Source organism: Sceloporus occidentalis, unplaced genomic scaffold (genome assembly GCF_023333645.1).
Source record: "Sceloporus occidentalis isolate IW3139 unplaced genomic scaffold, rSceOcc1.0.p SCAF_68, whole genome shotgun sequence".
In the NCBI taxonomy this organism is placed as follows: domain Eukaryota; kingdom Metazoa; phylum Chordata; class Lepidosauria; order Squamata; family Phrynosomatidae; genus Sceloporus; species Sceloporus occidentalis.
The window spans coordinates 1,590,546-1,613,828 of NW_028317048.1; positions in this window are offsets into that span (position 1 = coordinate 1,590,546).

The following is a 23,283-nucleotide window of genomic DNA, read 5'->3' on the forward strand; positions in this document are numbered from 1 at the left end:
GATTAGACTCCTGAGAATGGAATCATTAGCAGCACTGAATGGACCAGCTTGCTTTCCCCCGCCTCATTAGCCTCAGTACTCAAGTTACGTTAAAGAGCCAGAGCACAAAAGTAATATAAATAGAGAAAAGCTTCCACTTTCAGTAAGTAGCCTGCAATGACTCAAATCAGCTGCTCTAAGCATTTTTGTTTTGTGTTAACAGGCAGGTCATAAATTAACAGGTAAGTTGAAAAGGTTACTGTTACATTTCCAAATCCTACATTATACAGTTCATTAAACCTAATAATCCTACATAATATACAAAGTTTACATATCCAAACAATATGAGGTCTGATAAAAAAAATTCTAACAAAATGTCTTTTACCGGTGGTGGGGTAAAAGAAAAGAGCTATGCTGTGGTATGTACAAAAGCTATATTATCCCAACCCTAAGCCATTTCCCCATACCTTATATCAGTTTGGAAAGTGTTAAAAATACAGACGGAGATCATAAATGGAAAAGCGTGGCAATATTTGTTAATCAAGTTTTGTGTGAAAAATAGTAAAAATGGAACAGAAATCATTTTGTTATTAAGGGCTGCACTTGGTGGCTATAATGGGTATCAGGTAGACCAAAGGGTCTATGGCTAAAGGGAATACAGAAGTTACACGTTCTCAAATGCCGACTACACAGTGAAACGTCAAAACACATACAAATAGAAACAAGGGGGTCAAAAAACACATTAACAAGGCTATGGTACAAAATAACCAAACATGGCAATAACAGTAACGGGAACGAGTCCTGTTACAGTGGTCCATTTTTTTAAAATAAAGTCTTAGAACATATGGATCGTTCAATGCAAAGACATTAGGCTCTATTCACTTCCTTCAATCTGTTTGCAGTGCGGTGGGTGTAATAAATTAAACCTTTGGGTGCATAAGCTTCCATACCCCCTAACTGCTATGCCCTTCTCATGTCCATTGGGTTTAATGTCTTAAAATATTATATGAGAGGCATGCACCACACCCATACTTCATCTCCATCTCATGTCCAGTGGGATAGAGAGTTTAACAATTATTAATAAACCATTGAAATAGTTATTGCCACCCATTGCCCAATACCTAATCACTGTGGTGAATCAAAAAAATACTTTGTAGAGGCACAGAACCCTCTCTCCTTCCTTCATCCTAATGCATCCTGGTCATGATTAATGGCAGTGAATTTTAAAGTGGTGCAGCAGCTTGTATTTATATTTCCATGACCCAGCGACCCAAAGTGTTTAAAGGATGCACTGTGTTTTCCATTGGCCCAAATTAATACAAGCTTTGCCAGGTTGTCCTTAAAAAGAATTTGGCTGACTGACAAAGATTCTTGGTTGTCAACCTGCCATCATGAGGGCTGGCTTCAGGGTGTGTTATTTGTCTGATGCCTCCACGCCCCTGGAAACACACGCAAATATACTAACACACAGACTTACTCTAAGAACATAGAATTACATCGACACATTAACTCTAACACCATGCACATACACACACTCTCTCCCCTGGCTCCACTAACTTTAGACACATCTTTTAAACTCAGGCTTGACACACACACTCACTCTAACACCAAATTACACATAGAATCTTATAACATATGTTCACGAGACACACTTACTCTAACACCATTTGTTGGTGTTAGTCACTCATGCTAACACCAAATAATATAACATATAATCTAATATCATACATTCAACACATTCAATCTAACACTATACATTGCCATGGACCCACTGCACCTACATTAATGCTCCCCTGGCCATCACCCAGGTGAAAATCAGCTCTACTCGAATTAAAATGGCATGCTACAGCAAGATGGTAGCTCTAACTTATAGTACAACATTTAAAAAAATTTATATATATAAAGAGAAAGACAAAAACATGTTGGTAGTGATGTTTACAAATTCCCGTTATTTAGGCAATACGATCCCTGATAATGGGGATTTAGTGGTAGTTACTGAGATATGGCTCAATGAACAATATGATCGGGATGTTGCAATACCAGGATACATGTTATCCAGAAAGGATAGATGTTGAAGTTGTAATTTTAGAACAAGAGGTCTAAAATTTGAGGGTGAGAGGCTTAGAGGTAATGTAAGGAAGTTCTGCTTTACTAAAAGGGTGGTAGATAAATGGAAAAGTATTCCAGTGGGAGTGGGATACAGTGGGGGGAATTTAAACAGGCATGGGATACACATAAAGCTTTCCTTACTATGGGACCCAAACAAGAAGTGAAATGGGCAGATTACATGGGCCAAATGATTCTTATCTGCTGTCAAATTATATGTTTCTATGCTGTATGTTGGTGTAAAAAACAGAACTGGAGATAATCAAGAATGTAATATTTCTGCTTTAACTTTCTATTCTCAGTTTGATAACAGGCTCCTTAATGAGTTAAATAATGTTACTGTATAAACTGCCGTTTTGATCTTTAAATTTGACTGGACATTCATCACTTGGTAACCAGATACCCCCTTTAACTGGAGATTATAAAAAATCACTTATGCCAGGTAGAACTTATTATTTACACACCCCTGTGGTATACAGGGGTTAACTTGGCGCAACTTCGCCGGCAGAGACCACTGGTATCCCTGCTCCAACAGTTAAAAGTCTGAACGAACGACCAATAAAGTCGCTTGTACGGACCTTTAACTGTTGGAGCAGGGAGACCAATGGTCTACACTGGCCAAGCTGCGGCAGCAGGATTTTCAAAGTCTGTACGAGCGACTCTATTGGTCGCCAGTAGGGGGCTCATCTGCCATCAACCAATGAAGTACACCTGTACTTCATTGGTTGAAGTATCTGGTTGCTCATATGAACATTTAAAATCCTGGCGCCAAAGCTGCTGCATAGTCCGTACCACAGTAACCCCGTATTAACCCCTACTACAAAAAACAAAGAAAGAAATGAACGCGAAGAATGTACACAAATATTCGTCTGAACCGAACACAGGAACGGGCGAATATTCGCACAATAAGAAGATTTTTTCCCCCATGAAGACGAACATGAAGACAAATATGAAGACGAACACGAAGAGTTGGCCAGCGCCCAAGTCTAGTAAACACACACTATGGGCAAGATATTGTTTTTAACAAAGTATATATTTTATTTAATATGTAAAAAGAAATGTTTGTTACTGAAAGATCTGCTATATGTTATAGAGAACATTACCTATGGTTGCAAAAGTATATCTAGTTAACTTAAATGGTTTCCACATTAGGGAAAGATAATATGAAGTATTAATTATTGAAGAAGTAATACAGAATATCCTTGTGATATGGGATGCCAGAGACAGTAATTAGCTATTGTTATTAAATTAGAACTGTCAATTGAATTTAGGGGTAGCTATTATTTTAATTCATTTACTTTAGCAATTACTGGTAATCACTTATATTTACAGTTACATTTTTTCTCTTAACATGTGTTTGGAGTTCGTTGTTCACAAACTGCTGGCATTGTATTCCAGATTAACCAAACTATGGGTTGGAATCTAGCTAGGAATGAGTTTGCTTGACAAAATTAAACATTACATACCATGATTTTCGGATTTGCAGATCCAACAGCTGATTTAAACTATCCCTAGCTTGGGTAAAGATATATTGATCACCCTATATGCTCCCATTAATACCCCTCTTCCTTTTGTCCAAGCCACATTCTGCTTCAGACCATTTCTCACACTCATGCTTGATGCACAAAGCCTTTTTACTCCTTTTTTTAATGAGTGCCTATGCTATTGTTTTATACGGCCCTGTACCATTGTGAAGGCTAATATAACCCAATAATGAATAATTCTGAATATAAATGTAAAACATATTTCTGTGAATCTTTTACATGTTGCCACTCAAAGAACCAAACACTATGCCCACCCCAATATCCTCTTTACTGCTATTTTCAGGTAACTCAATGTAAAATCCACATTTTGTCTGTAGATGAATTCATAATTTATTTTTTCTTTCTTATTTAGAAACTGTGTACAAAAAGTAAAAAAAAAAAGAACATTAGCATTTCACAGAAGCTGTCAGCTTCAATACACATTTGAAAGTAGAAAGTCTTACATCATGTGTAGATTTTCTCTGTAATTTGTATTCCATCAAGTTATGTGTAATAACCTCTCTACAAACATGCCATGATCAAATAAAACCAGCATAACAGATTATGGTAGCACTCATGAGACAGAAATGATTAGACCCTTGATGTCTAAGTGCCAAGGTCAAAATTGTCAAATATGACTGATTACACTTTCTAATGGTTTCTCACTGCTTATTAAAGAGCACTCAAGGGTTCTGAATCTCCTGTGATCATAACATGCAGAACTTGTGCTGATAGAAGTGATGTATTTTCTAATCTCAGATGCCATAAACAATGGCTAACCGCTTGTAATTGAGTTTAAATTGATTTCAGGTGGCTTCAGAAAAAGCAATTTCTATAGCAGATTAACCTTTTAATTAAAGTAAATTAAGTATATAAACAGGTATATGCATTGGGTCGAGGCGTAAAATCATATTTTGTTCACACTAGCTTGTGATGAAATTGCTATTGTTGGAAGAAATATTTGTTTTAAAATATTTTTTGTAGCTTAAATAATTAGAGAAAAAATACGCTCACATTTCAAAGGTTTTACACATTTTGTTTTGTTATTTTTGCTTGTTTTTTATGTCTCTGTTTACTTGCAACAAGTGAAAATATTCTAAATATATTCTAATCTAAATGTTTTATTACATGTTACGAAATGTGCTAACTTTGGTACTCGATTAAAGGTGGAGTCTATAGTTAAAGTTGATACTTTCTACTGTGTCAACACAGATGTAAACTTGTAAAGTTTACATCTGAATAGGTTATACCTAAAGTCCTAAATGTATATGTACAGGTTTTTCTATGTTTAGTCACTAAAAATGTATTACTTTGGGCTTAAGAATTCATTTTCTCTTGGATCAATGCTGTCATATCCATTGTGGTATTGCACGTTTCAGAATGCCTCTAGGGCCGTAATTCAGTGAGGGATTTGGAGACCCAATCAGCTTTAACACTTTAATTTAAAGAATGGTAGTCTCGGCATATTGTCCCTTTAAGTAGAGACTGGATCACAGGATTCACAAACAAAATTAAGCAAACTAAAAGACCTACTCCTGTTTAGGAGATTACCTAGATTGTAGTAATGATGGACGGGCCATTTTAGACAGTTCCCAGTTAAAAAAAACACAAACATAAGTACTTTTAACAATAAATCTGGCACACTTACCAGCTCTGTCCCTCCCACTTCCACCAAGGATAATGGTTGCTCATATGAGAGAGTTTCAGTCCTGTATATAACACCCGCGGATTAATGATACCTAAGGGAAGCTGTGTTAATTGGACTTTTAGTTAACTAATTAGTCACAGTTAAACACTACCCTTTCCAATCTCCTACTAATACAAAAGCCATCTTCACCCTCATGCCATTCTTTTCTAAAGATGTACTCAAAGGAACAATCAGATTAATCAGTTCACCAGCTTTAAGATCTGGAAACCCATGGACAAGGTCTTCTACGCAGTTCTTTACTTGAAGGTGGCTAAACAAGGACTGAGTTAGGACCCAGTTGAGAAACCAGTAAATTGTCGAAAAGCTCTCGAAGAGATTACTTTTAACCTTTTCCTAAGAAAACTTCATAGTCTAGTTCCTGAGGAATTATTGACAGTAATCTCTGGTTAGTAGACATGTGCAAATGAGCCAAAAAAGGATTCAGACACATTTTTTTTTGGTTTGTTTTCGGCCCATTCTTTTTACCCAATGAATTCCGTTTCCTTCCAATTTCTTACACACTCATTCACTCTTATGCTTGCTCACCTTCTCCGACGACCACTTCTACTTCCATGTCTCGCGGCTCCATTTCTTCTCTAGCATTCTCTTCATCTTCTTGTTCTTTATCTTCTGTTTTCCGCCTTCTTTCTTTGTCAACATCTATGCAGACATGACCTTTCCGGAGTCACCAAAAGCTCTGCCATTGTTTTGGAAGTTCACCTGGAGGTCATGACCGCGGAGATATAGACGAAGAAAGGAGATGGAAGAGAGAATAACAAGTAGATAAATCAGATGCTAGAGAATAAGGTGTCAGGAACCGGACAAGCAGGTCGGATAGGAGCCCAGTAGCAGGGGATACTTGGGGGTCTGTCTGTACCCCACGATGCCTCATAGCTGAGGGATGATACAGACAGGTGCAAAAGAAGACACCAGAGGCAGAATACTAGGAAATAGTCTATTTTGAGGGAACTGTCAGGATAAGTAAATACAGGTGATAAGTCTCCGTGGCTGGAAGCCCAATGGCAGGGCGCACGGCAGGAAGCCCAATGGCAGGGCGCGTGGCAGGAAGCCCACTGGCAGGGCGCACGGCAGGAACAATAATGCAAAGGCCTTGACTGAAGGGCAGGGCAGGTTTATATAGACAGGCTGATCCAGGTAACCAGGCACAGCTGCTAGCAATGAGGTCTGGGTGCTCCAGAGAGAGAAGGGGCGGCCACTAGTGGTTGCAGGTAATCCTTGAGGCTTTATAATTACAGCATGGTCCAGGCTGAGTAGGGTGGTGCCTGACATAAGGGGAGCTGCTGGCAGACAAGGTTGGGCAACATTCAGAGAGCGTGACAGAGAGTAAAAGAGCTTGAGAGAGTGGAAGCGACTGAGCCCACAAAATTCAAATGAAAATTCTGAGCTTTTTGCTTTGTTTTTGTTCGGGCAATTCATACAAATTGGCAAAATATGCAAATTTTGTTAAGTGTGCAAATTTTGTTAAATGTGCAAATTTAGTTACATTTACAATTCATACAAATCCGAATGCAAAAGGCTGCTGGTTAGAATTAATGGCACAGGGTCGTATGCTACCCAGAATATATATCTATGAGGAAATGAGAGATCCTGCTATGCAATATTGCTGTTATTAAATGTGTAATTCCCTCTCAACCACTCTCACTAAGAAGCTTTGTTGCTGCAGGTATCTGAAACATATGGTTAAACTCTGTATATAATCTGTATATCTGTATATCATTCTGTATATAAACTATTGAAGTATCATATTTTACTGCTGTTTTGTTTTTAATGTAAATTAATAATAATTAACCTACTTGACCTACTCTTTACAAGGAAACTGTTGATCTCTAAAATGGCAAGACACTTTATTGGTATAATGGTTACCCAATCCCACAGAATATATAATCAGAAGGATAAAATGCAATATTACTAATTCACTGTATTGTAAGGAAAGTTGTGGAAATAATATGAATAAATAAGACTCTAGGGACGGAATATATTAAAATATATATTCTTAAAGATAAACAGAAGACCCTTACTGTAATGTATCTTCCATACTGAAGAGTTTGTATAAAATCTCCATACTCCCAAATTATATTTAGCAAGTTTTCATTCTCCCATCATTAGTCAGTGTGAGAAAGCGGAGAATGATGTTCCAATGTTTTGGAACCTAGTCCAGACAATGAACAACATATTTTATTACCCAATCAGAAACAGAGTTTTTAGAAATATATCATTAATAGTTGTGATAAGTATAAAGTGCCTTAAGGTTACCATAAATAAGTAAAATGGCAAATAGAAGCACAGATATGAATTTTTTATGCCTAATTTGTTAAATTACTTTTTGTGCACTATAAGCAGCTCCAATGAGTAATTTGCCGAGGAGGCAACAGATGTCATTCCTCATTTCACCAACTCTATAATAATAAGGGAACATTTTCAGATTTCTGCCAGCTTCTAGAAACCACAGCTACTTACTGAAGGATTTTAAAACTTTCTTTAGCAAAATAATTACAAAGAAGTGCAGAATTAGATTTTCTACGCATCCGTTCCCCTCTGAAAAATGTATGTGTGTTTTTGGAATACATTTTGGATAATAATATATGACATGGAATTATAATTATTTTGGGAAGCAGGCTAAATGAAAAAAAACAGGTCTTTTTAAAGCAATTTATGTATGTTTTACATAACCAGTTAAGTTGAAGAGTCTCTCTCTCTCATATACATATATATATATATATATATATATATATATATATATATATATATATATATATATATATATATATATATATATATATATATATATGTAAAAGGGTGAAGCCGTATTAGTCCAGTAGACACGATGTCATAAAAAATAGAGTATTGCAGAGTATGCGGTGATACCTTTTTTATTGGACTAACATAATATTAAAAAGACAAGCTTTCGAGAGTTATCCTCCCTTCATCAGGTCTGAAGCAATACTAATCAACATGATAGAGGTTACAACTTAAAACAAGTGATGGTATAAGTGATGGTATACCATCACTTGTTTTAAGTTGTAACCTCTATCATGTTGATTAAGGGACCTGATGAAGGGAGGATAACTCTCGAAAGCTTGTCTTTTTAATATTATGTTAGTCCAATAAAAAAGGTATCACCGCATACTCTGCAATACTCTATTTTTTGACATCGTATATATATATATATATATATATATATATATATATATATAGAAGCGAACCAGTCTGCCATTCTCCTCTGACATCAACATGGCATTTTCGTCCACACAACTCACTGGATATTTTCTCTTTTTCGGACCATTATCTGTAAACCCTAGAGATGGTTGTGCATGAAAATCCCAGTAGATTAGCAGTTTCTGAAATACTCAGACCAGCCCATCTGGCAACAACAACCATGCCACATTCAAAGTCACTTAAATCCCCTTTCTTCCCCATTCTGATGCTCGATTTTAACTTCAGCAAGTTGTCTTGACCACGTCTACATGCCTTAAAGCATTGAGTTGCTGCCATGTGATTGGCTGATTAGCTATTTGTGTTGACAAGCAATTGAACAGGTGTACCCAATAAAGTGGCCAGTGGGTGTATAAGCCCCTAACATCACACTTAAATACTGTTTTTCTTAAGCATTAAATAAGGCCTCCTGAGGGTTCGCAAGTATAGTGACCATTGTCTGCAATCTGGGTGAAAGAGAAGAAAGTTAAAAAAAAATACTTAAAAAAAACCCCAAAATTTAGGTAGACTGCACACAATATTTTACCAGATGAAGAAAGAGGATTAATGTTGTCTGAGTACTCTTGTAACTCTAAAGTTCAGATGTTAAGCAAATTTGCTAAAACATTATAGTAAAAAAAACCTGTTTTTGAATTAAACAGACAAATTCAATGCCAGACTATAAACTGGTGTGAGCAGCCCAGCTTGCAATCAAAATCCAGGATATTCTATTCAATTCTTCCTACGTGATTAATTAAGGAACTCTGGGCTGGATCCAGTGACAAAGATAATTCTATCACAAGTAATAGCAATACCCCTATAGACTACAATGGACAATATATTTAAAAAAAAAACAGTGATATGTTTTATCTCAGCTAATGGATCTGGGCCAAAATATCTTTGTTTTTTCATCTGATTTTTTCCATTACAGTCTACAGGAGGTTTGCTATTCAATTATTAGTTATAGATTTAACGCCAAACATTGAATCCAGTCCATTATCTACACAGTTTCACTTGAGCAGCTTAATAGGTGTTTGTATGCAGTCAGTTGGAGCTGACTAGCGATTTGGATTATGAAAAACAAATATAGTTAAAAAATAGACGCACTCGGGCAATAATGCGATGGTCAACCACTTGTTAACCCCTTTGTAAATTGTACGCCAGTCTTTTGCCAATTAAATATCTTTGTCTAGCCATTCAAGAATAAAAACTTTTTATATGATTAAGGCTCGGAGCTTTGCCTCTTATAACAAACATGTATTTTTATCTGTTCCTTGTATTTTCTAAATCTACTCAAATTGCCTGGAATTGTATGTAAAAGATATTGATGCTTTTGCTTACATGGCAATCTGGTAAAATTTTAGCACCTTACATATTATGTTGATGCTGTGATTCAGAAGTGACTATTCCATGCTGTTAGTGAGGTTACTTTCTTCAGTCGAGTACAAGGCCTATGAACTGGCAGAGTAACATAGTGAAGAATAGGCTACATGTTTGATTTTGGGCAAAGGTCATGTCGCTCTAGAAAACCATCATTGAATATGTAAAGAGCAAGTGGTTTCTTGGTTTAAACAAGCATGTGTATCTGTTTATGTTAATGTGTGTGTCTGGGTATGTTACAGAAATTGTGTGTGTGTGGGTATGTAAGAAAAAGTGTGTGTGTCTGGGTATATTAATGTGTGTCTGGGTATGTTACAGCAATTGTGTGTGTGTGGGTATGTAAGAGAAAGTGTGTGTGTCTGGGTATGTTACAGCAATTGTGTGTGTGTGGGTATGTAAGAGAAAGTGTGTATGTCTGAGTATCTTAATTTGTGTGTCCGGGTTTGTTAAAAAAGGTGTGCTTGTCAGTGTATGTTAATGTGTGTGTGTGTGGCTATGTTAGTGTGTGTCTGGGCCAGTTAGTGAAGTGTTAGAGAAAGTGTGTCTCTGGGTATGTTAATGTGTGTCTGAGTATGTTAGAGAAATCTGTCTGGGTATGTTAATGTATGTGTGTGGATATGTTAGTGTGTGTGTCTGGATACCTTAGTTTGAGTAATTGGGTATTTTGTGTGAAATAATATGTACTATAATAAACAGGCAGCACTAAATTATGCCAATTATATGGATTGGGTTGAGCTTTGGGGCAGCGGGTGTGCAAAATCTTCAAGTAAGCATTGATAGCTGTGCTGCAAAGTGTTCCTGGAAATGTTTTCAAATGTTGGCAACTATGAAAACATAACATAGATTGAGTAACTTTAAGTGTTTGGTTCTTCACCAACTTCAGGTATTTTTTAGCAAATTTATTTTAAGATCATAATTGACCATAGTTCCCCAAAGTAATGAAATCCTGACCACTGATCCTTCCTTTGGAAGTGACTCAGGCATCAATACTTTGCTGGGAGTGGTAGAATTCTCAATGAAAGTAGCCGCAGGCATGTGGTTATGTTTAAAGTAAATTCTGCAATGTTCTTACAGAACTGATTCATTCTAAGAAGTCAGATTTTAACTTTTCATTCATTTCCTGGTTAAATTTTCCGGATTCGCTAAGCTGATACACTGGATGCTTTAAAGATGTTGAATGAAGGCAATTCAATTACCTGTCTAAATCTTAACTTGTTTTACTGGAGGTGAAAAATCCATTGTCTGTGATTCAATTACCTGGTCTTAACTTAACTCACCCTTAGAAAGTAACAAAGTACATTACATACACATCAACCCTTTGATTGCTAAATGAAATTTAATATGTGTCAGCATTGCAATATAATAAACAATAATGTGGGTTATGAAGTGCATATGTACTTAATGTAGACTTGGGCACCGGCCAAGTCTTCATGTTTGTCTCCGTGAAAAAAAACCCTTTGTATTCTGGAAATATTCACCCGTCTGTAAGAGTGACTCTATTGGTCGCCGGCAGGGGCCTCCTCTGGCATCAGGCAATGAAGAGCAACTGAAGACTCTATTGGTTGATGCCAGAGGAGGCCCCTGCTGGCAACCAATGGAGTCACTCCTTACGTGTGCATAACATGTTGAACCTTAACCACATTTTCTGGGAACATCTTCTAATTAACTTGCAACTGTCCCAGAAAATGTGTGAGAGGGAGAGATGACCCTTGAGGGCCCTCCTCTTTTCGGAGATTTGAAGGAACGCACCAAATTGGCATAATTTGTCAAAAATATAGTTCGTACTTTCCAACACCATGCATGCACAAACACGCCTTTACTCAGTCTAACACCAAACACTCACACATACATACATACACATATCACCAGTGCAATCAGTCTAACACCATACACACACACACACACACACATACATACATACACACATCATGACTGCAACTTACCAGCTCCTCCTTCCCCCCAAACCTCTTACTTCATGCAGAACCCTGTCTTCACTGCAACTTCAAGTTGCTGCGCTGCTGTCACCCTACTACCATGGACATGTTACATGACTCCATGGGTTTGTCTTGGTTACATTGGTTGTCAGGTGATAGCCTAAGCACTCTCCTAAATACAAACATCTCTGGAGCACAAAAATTAAGCTTCAAATTAAAATGCATAGGTAATGTTTACTTGTAAAAATAATGTGAATGATAAATATAATGCTGAACCTTATGTCAATAAGCAAGGGTAGCTCTATGTTAAGGTTAGAATTCATTTAGGTCACCCACTTCCATTACAAGTCTTGGATGGAATATTTACAAACCAAGAAATGCGTGTTCTCAAATGCTTGTTCATTCAATACAGCGATAGTTGTAGCATAATTGTTATTTACATTACAATCAATCTGATTTGTAAAGAATACATTTTATTAAGTTGCATTTAGAAATGCTTTCTTTGTGGTAGTAACTTCTTACTACTTAAAATAAGTAATCAAATATAATTTTGAAACAATTCAAGAAAGGCATACGATTATCTGCTTCTGATTAGAATTATATTGCTAACATTTAATTATTAATATTTCATTACTATAGCCCAAAAAAGAAATATAATCCACTTTTCCATGATTCAGATGTAGGTTTTTTGGTTATTGACCCAGAACATCAGATCTAGTCTGTGGATTTTTTTAAGGGTTGGCAAACAAGTGATACTATCGATAAATTTGAGCATTTTGTAGTTTTTCTCTGTAAAATCATTTCGTGTGCAGATAAAACCTCTGCTGAGACATGTAAGAGGACTTCTCTATGCTAATTGTTGGATTAAGTTTTATAAATAACAACCTGAAAGTTAGGGCTTGCATAATGCATCTAGAAATACACTGATACATTAATGCATTTTTTTCAGATGTATCCAATGGTTAATGTAATATTTACCCTTTTGTGAGCACTTTACTCACGCAATAAATAGATCAATGATGCACTACACATTCATTTGAAATAACTGCTATAATTATGCTAGGCTTTTATTCAACTTCATACCTCCAAATATGTTACAATGACCGAGTACTCTTCACCAGGACATGTTTAAAAAATGGTCAATGTTCAGAGATCAAACTCTGTTCTAATTAATATAATTATGACCAGCTCTGTAGTCAGGGCATTAGATCTGAGGGAAGGCAGCTCCTTTGCCATATTACTGGGGACAGATCACCCTACTGGGATGATGATTATTATTATTTATTGTTTTATATAGCGCCATCAGATTCTGTAGCTCTGTACAATGGGTGGACAGGACATAACAAGTAGTATGCAACATAACAATTGGACTTACGGAGACAACAGGTTAGGAGGGCCCTGCTCAAACAAGCTTACAATCTAGAGGGATTTCGGGTGTATTACACAATAGGTAAAAGGTAAAAGGGCCAGTGTAAGGGATGGACCAGCCACACTAGTGTAAGTATTGCATTTGAGGGACTAGGAGAGGTGAGCTAAAACAATTGGGCAATATTATTAGTGTCCTCAAAGAAGTGGGTCTTGAGGGATTTTTTGAAGGACCGAAGGCAGGGGGGAGAGACAGATAGACCATGGAGGGCATTCTAGCATAGGGGCGTGCATGAGAGCTAGAAATCAGAGGAGAGGATAGAAGGCGATCATTGGATGAGTGGAGAGACCGGTTAGGAGTGTATTTAGAGATGAGTGAGGAAATGTAGGGAGGGGAACCGCTGTGAAGGGCTTTGAAAGTAAGAGGTTGTTGCCACATAAACTAAAAAAGATTTAGATTAGACCTTCGGGAAAAAAAGGGTAAAAAGACATACCTGTTAAGGGTTATTTGTTGGACGTCTTTTATATTGATTGGACCCTAGGCAAGCATTTGCTTGGCCACCCCTCCCCCTGTGCTCCCTAGCAGCATGGATGGATTGATGGACCAGGCTTGCTTGCTTGCTGGCTGGTGGTGGGTGACTGGTCAGCCAAGTGTGTGCCACTTGCCCAACCACACATCTGAAGGCAAGTATTTGTTTAAAAAATTTCCCCAAATGACCCTTATCCTCTAGTGGTAGGTAGTTCAGTCCACCTCTAGAGAGAGCTGGCAGAGTGGCAGACATCATAAATCGTACTGGCAGCAGCCACCAAATTGGGCCCTCCCAGGAATGACTGGACCCGGGGCAGCTGCCCCTTTTGCCCCACATTAAAGATGAACTAATTGGAATTGCACCTTTAACACACAACTTTCTCTCTCTCTCTTTCTTCTGTATGTCCTAGCAGTTAACACAAGCCAGTCAAACTGGCCCTTTGAAGAGGAAGAAATAAGAGAATGGACACACTATTGCTAAACATAGATACAGGTTATATATAGGTCAGCATCCTTGCTTAGTAAAGTAATTTCAATTTCCAATCGTATCTACTTTACTCGGGTAAATCACTGGTGTATTCTCTTTGTATTATTGTTCTCCAGTTTTACACTGTACACTATATTCTTTGTCCTGCTGACTAAAGCAGCTGCCTTCTCCGTTTCTTTTAAGTAGCCGGCTGGCTTCAGGCAGTAACAGGCACTGGCTTCTTAACTCTGCAGTAATGAGTCACATTGCTTTCATCAAACTATTTTAGGCACAGACCTTTTTTATAACTTTGTATAAATCATATGATAGGTATTTAGTTGTCAAGAGTTTTAATATACACAGTATTTTTAAGGGAATGTGTGCACTTAATTGTAGTCATCTAATTCTCAAATTGATCGTCAGAACCTGATACATGGTTTCTGGGTGCATGATTTAATTATCGCCAAATTAACCCTGTTAAAAAAACTTGGACACCCCTGTAATATAGGGTAGAATCTTATGTGATGGGATTGGAAGTAATCAGTACACTAAAAAAGTAATCATACACGGAACGCCTGAAGCCACAATTTAGTGCCACTAATCCTTTTTTAATAAAATATGCAGATTGAAATAGAGTAAATTACACAAAACCTTTACTTTTCCTCTCACTGATTTCTGGGCCAAGGAAGTTTTGTCTTCTGAAGTGGCTACAAATTCAGGAGGGAGTTTTATCTCTGGATAAGTAAAAATTAAATAGTTCTATTTATTCCTGCAGTAAGTAAAGTGCCAGGAAACAGACAACCAAATACACACCAGGACAGGCTCTGTCACACCGACACCCAAAAACACACACACACACCAGGACAGGCTCTGCCACACAGTCGCCCAAACACATACACCAGGACAGGCTCTGCCACACCGACACCCAAACACACACACCAGGACAGGCTCTGCCACACCGACCCCCAAACACACACACCAGGACAGGCTCTGTCACACCGACGCCCCAAACACACCAGGACAGGCTTTGCCACACAAACGGCTGTAAGACCACCTCCGCCGGCCACTTAATGAAGTTAAATCGGCCGGTGGAGGTGGTCTTACAGCCGCACGACGGCTGGCTTGAACTCCGCAGCAGGGCGGCCACTTTGAATGTGGTCTGCCAGCCCACGGACCGGCCGGTACACCGGGAAATTTCCCGGTGGGCCAGTCAGGCCCTGCTCACGCGGGCCGCAAGTCGAAGTCCAGCGGGACACCTCTGCTATATTATCTGCCGAGTCACTGCCAAAATCCTCAGCACCAGGTCCACGATGCTCTTTATCTGGCCCTGCCTCAAGTGTGCGTCAGTCATTTTAAATCCAGCTTGTACCCACAGTGTGCTTCAGCCTTGTGCAGTTTTATTTGGCTAAACTTGTTTTAAATGGTTTGTAGACTGACTTTGTTTTACTGTCTAAGTAATTTAGTATTGATAGAATGACATATAAAAGTTGACAGAAAAACGTTTCCACTGCTTTTATCCATTATCGCCAAATTAACCCTGTATTAATATGCATTATAAAGCTAAAAGGCCATATTTTCTCTCAGTGAAAAATGTGTGCGGCCCACACATAAATTTCGGATGAAGTGGCCCACTGCCTAAAAAACTTGGACACCCCTGATTTATACACACTATGAGTTAGTAATAATATAGAGGTTTTGTGTTTATATAGTATATAGATGTATGTGGATAACTGGGTAACTAGCAACTATTACAACAATAGTATATGTTAATGACAGCAAAAAACTTGATTGAAATAAGATACTATACGTAATATTCAGTGTAAGTAACAGAGCTGGATGACTAATGATATTTATTATTATAATTATTATCTTTATTTATATAGCGCCAACAGTTTACGCAGAGCGTATATTCAAGGGGTATAACAAGACAAGAATTGACAGACTAAAACAAACCGATACATTAGGTAGGCCTCTTGTGGGAAAAAAAAGTACCTTTTACTCCCACAATTTTTCAAAAGAATACTATGCAATTATTTTCTGTACACCTATGGGAAATGTGTTGAAGGTTCGATAGCATAGCTCCTCAGTACCTGTTAGGGTTCCACCCTGCTAGCCTGGGCTATGTGAAAATTACAACATTGTCATGTCTACCTGCAGCCACTAGTGGCCATCCTTTCCTCTCAGGAGCACCCCTTATATACCTGCTCTGCACTTCAGTCTGGGCCATTGCATTGTTTGGCTCTGGTTCCTGTTAGTCTGCTTGCAGTACCTCCTTCCTCTCTGATTTATTTTCTAGACGCTCACAATGTTTGCTGGGTGTGAGTGTATCACAGTGCTAAATATACCAATGTATACATAAAAAACAGAAAATGTAGCACATTGGATGGGGTGGTGATTCCTCATCTATCTGGGAAGGTGTCATGAAAATATTCTTGATCTGGCTGTAGGTGGCAATCCAGTGGTTGAGAACTTGGATGGAATGTACAGGCTTGGTTTGAAGTATAAATTTGTTGTACAGTTTTTAATGTTTGCTGATGTTACCACTACAATTATTCATCATTCAGCACAGTTTTGTGTTTTATTTATTTCTCATTATGAGAAAATTCTACATGCAAATGGAATTGCAAGAAATACTCTGAAATTACTTTGTTATGGATGGATGATCAATGAAACGAAGGTTAACTGAGCAGAAAGCGATAGCATCTGTAAAGCAATTTAAATACTATGGAAAAGGGCTGTTGTAAATACTAGTTATATTTTTAGATAAAAAAATATCTGGCATCTGAGCACTTTATTAAATTAAAATATTTATGTTTTCTATAACATAAAATTGATATTACAATAAAAAGAATGCATCAATAAAATTAAAATATCCACAGGGTAAAATTACTGCATGAGCTTTCAAAGTTAAAATGAAGCATTAGAAAGGACTCATTTGAAATATACAGGTCAAGTTTGTTAACCAATTTAAGGGTGTGATTGAATTTAAAAGAGTAGAAAAGAAGAAATTACACAATTAATAAGGCAAATGTGTATTTTAGCAATAAAGAACATTTTGTTAAATTGAATTTAGAAACAACGACCCCATGTGGTGGCATCATACTATACGAATACATTCAACGGTCTTTATGAAGCCCTTGTAGTTTTTTTAGGTGGCAATTCTATACAAGATCACACTTGGTAACAGATTATTAAACTTTTGTGAATTAAAAATATCACTATTTAAATGTTTCTACACCACCTTTCTCTCTCCTCCTCTTCAAATTATATATTGAGATCCCATAGTATTTTCTTTTATCTTGCAAATGACTAACCATATCAGTAGCCCTTCTTTGAACTCGCTAGAATGTCAATATCTTTTTGGAGGTAGGGTCTCCAGAACTGTACATTACAGAATTACTTTTTGTGTATCCCTTTGGGTCCCAGTGATTTATCTGTACACAGTTAACATAGAACATGGATCAACCCTTGGCAGCTGTGACTATGACAGTCTTTCTACCTTCTGTCTAAAGGCCATTTCCTATTTCAAGAGGAAGAATTCAAACCCTTATGTGAGAGTCTATTTGTTCCTACCAGTGGAATGTTCCAGCATTTCATATACCTGCAAACATGTCACTATAAGCTCCAGCCCACAAAACAATTGACTTCACAGGAACCTCATTATCTTTGGGACATGGTCTGCCAACACTGACACTTTGATAGGTCATACAGTATCATGTATACACTTACACACTGTTGCTTAGCCTATGGCTAAATGAAAAAGGATACAAGATACTCACCTTGTGATACATCACCCCGTGCCTGTTGCATTCAATATTCTTAGGGTTGCACGGTGCTTGCAGGAGGTTTCTCCAGGGAATTTTTTTCTATATCCATTTAGTGGGACAAACAGGAATTTAAGTCTACTACTACCCTACACTATGCCTTTAGCCTTGTAATATAGCTAATAATTCCCTCCCACACTAGCATATTACCTCTTATATTCTGTCGTACTATACTATATGGAAATCATTAACAAAATCAAATTTCATTAAAAAACATGAATTTCCGCTTTTTTATTTTTGAGATTTGGCTTGTTTAAGTACAGTTTAGACCCACAAACCAGTTGGTTTATATAAAAGTTAAATATTTTCTGTAGTGTAGTGAGGTTGACCATTGCCGCTAATCTAATTGACAGCCCTCCTTTAAGAATGCGGCTGATCAGTTTGACCACGTGGCAGCTTCTCAATAAGTAAGAAACTATTAGTACATGAAGCAGATAGGTCTCTATACATGAAGCAGGTAGCCTAATATGTCTCCTAGCATGGTTACAGTTGTGTTTTAAAAAATATTTTGTGACCAGCATTCTGGAAAAAATCTCTAACACCTGCTCTATTGCAGGGATCATTTGTGACCTCAAAGTTGCCCCCCCCCACTCTAAATGAAAGTTAATAAAATAAATGAACACAAACTCATATACCATATTTTTTTTAGTGAATGCACCAGAGGTTCAAAGGAGTACTGTACTTGGCCAAAAGTATGTGGATACTTGACCATCATACCTATATGAGCGTAGATATCCCATTCTAAAACCATAGCCAATAATATATAGTTGCCTTTGCAGTGATAACAGCCTCCATATTTCTGGGAAGGCTTTCCACAAATTTCTGGAGCGTTTCTGTGGGATTTTTTTCCCACTCGTCCAGTAGAGCATTTGTGAGGTCAGGCACTGATGTTGAATGAGAAGGCCTGGCTCTCAATCTCCATTCCAGTTCATCAAAAAGGTGTTGGAGGGGGTTGAGATGAGGTCTTTATGGGGGCCAGTCAAGTTCTTCCACACCAGAATCATCCAATTATGTCTTTATGGTTCTTGCTTTGTGCACTGGGGCACAATCATACTGGGACAGGAAGGGGCCTTCCCAAACTGGTACCGCAAGGTTTGAAGTAAACGATTGTGTAGTGGAACACTGTGTATGTTAAAAAAAAACAAACACATTAGTTACAATGTATTGAAAGCCACTCACAATATAGCAATGCATAGAGACCAGCTCATATGCTAAAAACACTTGCTTAAAAAAAGAATCAGTAAGCTGTTTGGTTAGCATCCTCCCCTTACTGAAGGCGCTCTTCCAGGCGGTAAATCTGCATTAGTGTCTAAAACTCATAAGGGTCTGAGCAAAAATAAATCTCTCCAAACAGGACAGGACCTACAGCAGTTTTGTAGTAAACACTGGATTTGTTCTTTGCAAAATCCTTTGCATTTCATTGGTCACTGTGCTAACTTCCTCAGGGAAATGTTAATTAATAATGCACAAATACTAGTAAACACTTATATACCTACTTCTGACACCTCGTGTCCAATCCAGTGCAAAATACCAATCAGCTGATTCTCTATTTTCACGTGATATCAAATCAGAAACCACTTTGCATACACATTACAGTATAATATTGTATTTTAAACATGCACAGTGTTGCACTATGGCTTTTTTTCTCCATCGATGTCCATAGACGGACATCTGTAGTGAGTGAGTCTACAGAGGACAGCTATGCTACGAGCTTTAACCAGTGGTATCTCCAGCAATCATATTTAGGGGGTGGCAGATGGGGGGACAGGGACAAAAGTAGGGGGAAGATATATATATATCTATATATACATACATACATACACACAAATATTTACAAAACATTTGTAAATTTACTTCTGTGAAATATGCAACCAAGTCATATGGACTTGCTCCAGCTCCCAGATTGGAAGTACAGGACTTGTCCTGGCAACCAGATTGCACCAATAGGATTTACCCCAGCACCCAGATTACACACAGGATTAACCCGACAGCAAAACTACCCACAGGATTTGCCCCACCAGTCAGATTACACACAGACAAAAGATTTGCCCAGATTGCATACACAGGGTTTACCCACCACCTAGATTGCCCCCTTAGGGGCCTCCTCTCAGAGTCTAAGGTCTCCTTTCAGTCTGGCTCAAGAGCACCCTTTATTCATTCTCTTTATTCTTTAGGCCCAAAACATTAACAGTAATGGAATGACTGTCAAAATACACATACATAATACACCCATAAACACACACCTTCCCATACACACCCACACACATTCACGCTTGCCCTCATAATTTCCCCCCATGTCATTAACTCTCATCTTTCTCATTATCTGTAAAGGGTTTTTCACAGTAAGAACAATAAAAATATGGAACTCTGTGCCCTAGGATGTTGTATTATCTAACTCTGTGGATGTTTTTAAGAAAGGTCTGGATGCTTTTCTGGTTAAGCATAACATAAAGGGCTATAACTGTTAAAAGGACAGTCGTATTAGCAAATTGATCCAAGGAGGATCCAAAATTGGTAATTGCCCCAAGTAGGGTTTTTTTTTTTTTTTTGCCTTTTTTTGCATCAACTTAGACCTAGGCATGGGTGAAAGGTTGAACTTGATAGACTGAAGTACCGTATTGGCTCAAATATAGGCCGCACTTTTTTCCCCCACTTTAAGTCTTTAAAGTGGGGGTGCGTCCTATATTCGGGGTCTAGCGCCCGACGCTCGGGACATGCAGTTCCGGGCGCCGGGCAGGCAGCAGGGTTAGGATACAGATCCCCGCACGGGGGGAGTGCTGGCACGGGAGATTGTCTAAGCGCATCGTGCAGACGTTCACCGGCAGTGGTGAACGTCCGCACGATGCGTTTTACCTCTGCCCCCAAGACTTACCAGAGCAGACTCCCGGGTGTCTTGCGGGGCTGGCGGGGGACACCTACGCGTATACAGCTTCCGGTGCTGGCACATCCGCTGAGTCCCGGCACCGGAAGTTGTATACGCGTATTGCGTAGATGTCCCCCGCCGGCCCCGCAAGACACCCGGGAGTCTGCTCTGGTAAGTCGGGGGGGGGGGCAGAGTGGCAGCATATCTCGGGGGGGAGGAGGAGGAGGATAGTGGCAGCATATCTCGGGGGGGAGGAGGAGGAGGACAGTGGCAGCATATCTCGAGGGGGAGGACAGTGGCAGCATATCTCGGGGGGGACAGTGGCAGCATATCTCGGGGGGACAGAGTGGCAGCATATCTTGGGTGGGGGAGAGCGGCAGCATATCTCAGGGGGGGGGGACAGAGTGGCAGCATGTCTATTAAAAAAAAAATTTCTTTAAAAAAGCACCAAACTTTTAGGGTGCGGCCTATACACGGGGGCGGCCTATATCCGAGCCAATACGGTATTTTTTCAACCTACTATACTATACTATCCCAGTTACATTTATTGTATCCCCAGCCGATGCAACGGCACGCACCTCAGTATGATTTCACAAAAGGGGTGGAGGCTTAAAGGGGGTGTGGTTTAATGGACAGCAGATTTCAAAGCCGGCATTGAGCCTTTGCTCATTGCTCAGTTGTTCTGATTCCTTTAGAGCTGCTGTGCTGAGCTACCTAGTGTTCCCTGCTGTTGTCACCTTTTTTTGTTGACTCTGGATTGTCTGACCTTCCTGCTGCTTCTCTGGTATCTGGACCCTGGCTTTGGACTTCGACTCTGCTGTTTGGTATCCGGATTTTGGCTCCTCTACTCGCTGACCCGTCTTCCGTAACCCTGACCTCAGCCTCCATTCTGACCGCTCTCTATCCTGCATCACGGACTCCTCACCAGTAACTATCCTAACACTCACTTCCTTCTCATCCCACTTACATACATAGTTACATATACATAGTTCATAAGGTTGAAAAAAGACCTAAGTCCATCAAGTTCAACCCTTCTACCTAACCTTCTTATTCTTGATCCAGGAGTATTTTAAACTTATTTTATTCACAGGTAAGCTCGGAATTTTATGCTTACATGTTGTTCTCTCCATACACACATTTCAGTTTGTGTGAAAAAAAATTATTCAATACATGTTTTGTAGCAGACATTGAAATTTTACTATACGTGGGATGAGAGGACATTCCAGGTTAAGGCTGATTGTAAAAATACAGGTTGAAATGATTTCATGTATGGCTTTACTACAAAGGTCAATACATTACTTGATTGTCCTTTATAAAACACTAAATGTACAGACAGCACTTCCAGATTGAAATTACATTGCATGCATGTGAGCAGAAATATGTATCTGCTAGTGTGTCATTCAAGGATAACGGTATGTAATAAAAATATGAAGCATTTCCAGAACATAATAAAGAATGTGAAAAAACAGTTTCTCTTCCTTACTTGTCTTTCACAGGTAAGCTAGGAATTCAAAGCTTGCATATAGTTCATTGCAATAATTTTTACAAACAAAAAACAAGTACTTCACTGAAAGGACACATTGAGCGGAATCCATTCCGCTAAAAATCCTTCCTGAATTCTGTTCTGTTTGCTAACTTTTAAGGAATTCAACATTAAGGAAAGGCAAATGGGGTTCTGTATAAAAACGTCTCACGCGCATGACACACTATATGACTAAAGGTATATGGTCACCCTTCCTAATTATTGGGTTGGGTTCAACCACACCCATTGCTAACATGTGTATAAAGTCAAGCAGAAAGGCAGCCATCTCCATAGGCAAGCATTGGCAGTAGAATGGGTCATACTGAAGAGCTCAGTGACACTGTCATTGGATGCCACCTTTGCCACAATTCAGTTTACTCATAGAGTAACAACAGTTAAGCCAAAAAGCGGAAGACCACACACACTCAAAGAGTTGGGCCGCTGAGTGCTGAAGCACATAGCAAGTAAACATTACCTGGACTCTTTTGCATCACTTACTACAGTTCCAAACTGCCTCTTGAATTTTGAGTTATGTTAGATCATTTTTTGGATGTGTGATACCTTTTATGTGTAACATGTTTATGTCAGTAAAGTTTATGTCAAAGTAAGGGCAGAAAGTATCTTTGAAAATGCAAATGTTTATGCACAAATGGACTGCTATCCTAATCTATTAAATTCATATGGTGATTGAACTAAAGGTTGGTCAGCCATGCGGTGGCACAAGACAAGCTGGAGCCGTGCTGAACCTGATCACATGTATCACCAAGTCCCTTCCTGTGTACCCACTCCTGTAGGTTAAAGGACCTCTAGTGTCAGTTCCAACTCACTTCTTACAGTGAGTCACACAAACAAGTATCTGGCTTAAGTTATCCAGATCTCATCTGCTGGCCAA